We start from the raw sequence: 3,690 nt of genomic DNA, 5'->3' as shown, positions 1-3,690 counted from the left end.
TTGGGGGACGGACAGGGGGACAGGGGGACGGACAGGGGGACATTGGGGACGGACAGGGGGACATTGGGGACGGACAGGGGGACATTGGGGGTGGCATCCAGGGTGACACAGGGTGACTCAGGAGGTACCCCAGGTGCCACATGAGGTGTCCCAGGTGACACACGGGTGACACACAGGTGACACAGGAGGTGACACACAGGTGACACACAGGAGGTGACACAGGTGACATGGGTGCCCCCCAGGTGACACAGGTGACACACAGGTGACACACAGGAGGTGACACAGGAGGTGATACAGGTAACATGCAGGTCACACAAGAGGTGACACAGATGACACAGATGGCACACAGGTGGCATAGATGACATGGGAGATGACACACAGGTGACACACAGGAGGTGACACACAGGTGACACAGGTGACACAGGTGCCGCCCTCACCACATCTCAGCTTCAGCGTCACCTCCATCATGGGCACAGTAACACAGATCACACAGGTGACACAGGTGACACACAGGAGGTGACACACAGATGACACACAGGTGATACAAGTAGCACAGGTGACACACAGGTGACACACAGGTGACACACAGGTGACACAGGAGGTGACACACAGGTGACACAGGTGCCACCCTCACCACATCTCAGCCTCAGCGTCGCCTCCATCACGTCCGCGCTGCCCTCGGAGCCGTCGGGGCGCAGGAAGGGCCGGGCCCGGGTGGCTCCGGGCGGGAACGGGACCCCCCAGGACCCCCCGAAGAACTCAGCGCTGGCCGCCAACAGCCGGACACGGGGGGACAGCGCCCCGGGGGGCACCAGGCCGGACACCAGCCCTGGGGGGACAGCACGGGGTCATTGATCCTAAAAAATCCCATTGATCCTAAAAAATCCCATTGAGCCCAAAGAAATCCCATTGATCCTTGAAAATCCCATTGAGCCCAAAAAAATCCCATTGATCCCCAAAAAATCCCATTGATCCTAAAAAATCCCATTGATCCTAAAAAATCCCATTGAGCCCAAAAAAATCCCATTGAGCCCGAAAAAATCCCATTGATCCTTAAAAATCCCATTGATCCCCAAAAAAATCCCATTGAGCCCAAAAAAATCCCATTGATCCTTAAAAATCCCATTGATCCCGAAAAATCCCATTGAGCCCAAAAAAATCCCATTGATCCTAAAAAATCCCATTGATCCCGAAAAAATCCCATTGATCCTTAAAAATCCCATTGATCCCCAAAAAAATCCCATTGATCCCGAAAAAATCTCATTGATTCAAAAAAAACCCATTGATCCTTAAAAATCCCATTGATCCTAAAAAATCCCATTGATCCTTAAAAATCCCATTGATTCAAAAAAATCCCATTGATCCTAAAAAATCCCATTGATCCTAAAAAATCCCATTGATTCAAAAAAATCCCATTGATCCTTAAAAATCCCATTGATCCCCAAAAAAATCCCATTGAGCCCAAAAAAATCCCATTGATCCTTAAAAATCCCATTGATCCCGAAAAATCCCATTGAGCCCGAAAAAATCCCATTGATCCTTGAAAATCCCATTGATCCCGAAAAAATCCCATTGATCCTTAAAAATCCCATTGATCCTTAAAAATCCCATTGATCCCGAAAAAATCCCATTGATCCTAAAAAATACCATTGTTGATCCTAAAAAATCCCAATTGATCCCAAAGAAATCCCATTGATCCTTAAAAATCCCATTGATCCTAAAAAATCCCATTGATCCCGAAAAAATCTCATTGATCCCGAAAAAAATCCCATTGATCCCAAAAAAATCTCATTGATTCAAAAAAAACCCATTGATCCCGAAAAATCCCATTGATCCCCAAAATAATCCCATTGATCCTAAAAAATCCCATTGATCCTAAAAAATCCCATTGAGCCCAAAGAAATCCCATTGATCCCCAAAAAATCCCATTGATCCTAAAAAATCCCATTGATCCCGAAAAAATCCCATTGATCCAAAAAAATCCCATTGATCCTTAAAAATCCCATTGATCCCCAAAAAAATCCCATTGATGCCAAAAAAATCCCATTGATCCTAAAAAATCCCATTGATCCCGAAAAAATCCCATTGATCCTAAAAAAATCTCATTGATCCTAAAAAATCCCATTGATCCCGAAAAAATCTCATTGATTCAAAAAAAACCCATTGATCCTTAAAAATCCCATTGATCCCCAAAAAATCCCATTGATCCCCCAAAAAGGGATCCCACCGCCCCCAAATCCCCAAATCCCAGGGTCCTCCCTCCCCAAATCCCCAATGCCGGGGGTCTCACCGCGTGTCCTGTCCCGGGCCCAGGCGTTGAGGACCCTCCGAGCCCCCTCCCCAAAAAGGGATCCCAGGGGTTCCCCGTCCCCAAATCCCCAATGCCGGGGGTCTCACTGCCCCCAAATCCCCAATCCCGGGGTCCCAAACCCACTGATCCCCCCCAAAAGGGGGTCCCCTCCCCAAATCCAGTCAGGGAGAGGGGAAACTGAGGCACGGAGAGGGGAAACTGAGGCACGGAGCGGGGAAATGAGTCAGGGAACGGGGAAACTGAGGCACGGAGCGGGGAAACTGAGTCAGGGAGAGGGGAAACTGAGGCACGGAGAGGGGAAACTGAGGCACGGAGCGGGGAAATGAGTCAGGGAACGGGGAAACTGAGGCACGGAGCGGGGAAACTGAGTCAGGGAGAGGGGAAACTGAGGCACGGAGAGGGGAAACTGAGGCACGGAGCGGGGAAATGAGTCAGGGAACGGGGAAACTGAGGCACGGAGCGGGGAAACTGAGTCAGGGAGAGGGGAAACTGAGGCACGGAGAGGGGAAACTGAGGCACGGAGCGGGGAAATGAGTCAGGGAACGGGGAAACTGAGGCACGGAGCGAGGAAATGAGTCAGGGAACGGGGAAACTGAGGCACGGAGCGAGGAAATGAGTCAGGGAACGGGGAAACTGAGGCACGGAGCGAGGAAATGAGTCAGGGAACGGGGAAACTGAGGCACGGAGTGGGGAAACTGAGTCAGGGAGCGGGGAAATGAGTGAGGGAATGGGGAAACTGAGTCAGGGAGCGGGGAAAGTGAGGCACGGAGCGGGGAAACTGAGGCACGGAGCGGGAAAGTGAGGCACGGACGGGGAAATGAGTCAGGGAATGGGGAAACTGAGTCAGGGAACGGGGAAACTGAGGCACGGAGCGGGAAAGTGAGGCACGGACGGGGAAATGAATCAGGGAATGGGGAAACTGAGGCACGGAGAGGGAAAATGGAGCGGGAAACTGAGTCAGGGAACGGGGAAACTGCGGCACGGAGCGGGGAAACTGAGGCACGGGTGGGGAAACTGAGGCACGGGTGGGGGAATGAATATGAATGGGGAAACTGAGGCACGGATGGGGGTGACCCCCTGCCCCAATGGGGACGGGGACACCAGAGTGTCCCCAGTGGGCTGGGGACACATCAATGCCACCCCCATGGGGACAATGACCTCGAGGTTTCCCCAGTGGGGACAATGACCTCAAACCCCTCCCCCTACGGTGACAATGACATCAAACCCCACCCCCCGCCATGGGGACAATGGCCTCAAGCCACACCCTCATGCTGACAATGACCCCAAGGTGTCCCCAATAGTGACAACGACCCCAAATTCCCCCCTCACGGTGGCAATGTCCCCAAGTGTCCCCTCCGTGTCCCCTCACCGGCGATGCT

This window comes from Geospiza fortis, unplaced genomic scaffold (genome assembly GCF_000277835.1).
Source record: "Geospiza fortis unplaced genomic scaffold, GeoFor_1.0 scaffold1089, whole genome shotgun sequence".
Taxonomy (NCBI): Eukaryota; Metazoa; Chordata; class Aves; order Passeriformes; family Thraupidae; genus Geospiza; species Geospiza fortis.
The sequence above is the reverse complement of the archived record's forward strand: the minus strand, read 5'-3'. Positions refer to the sequence as shown.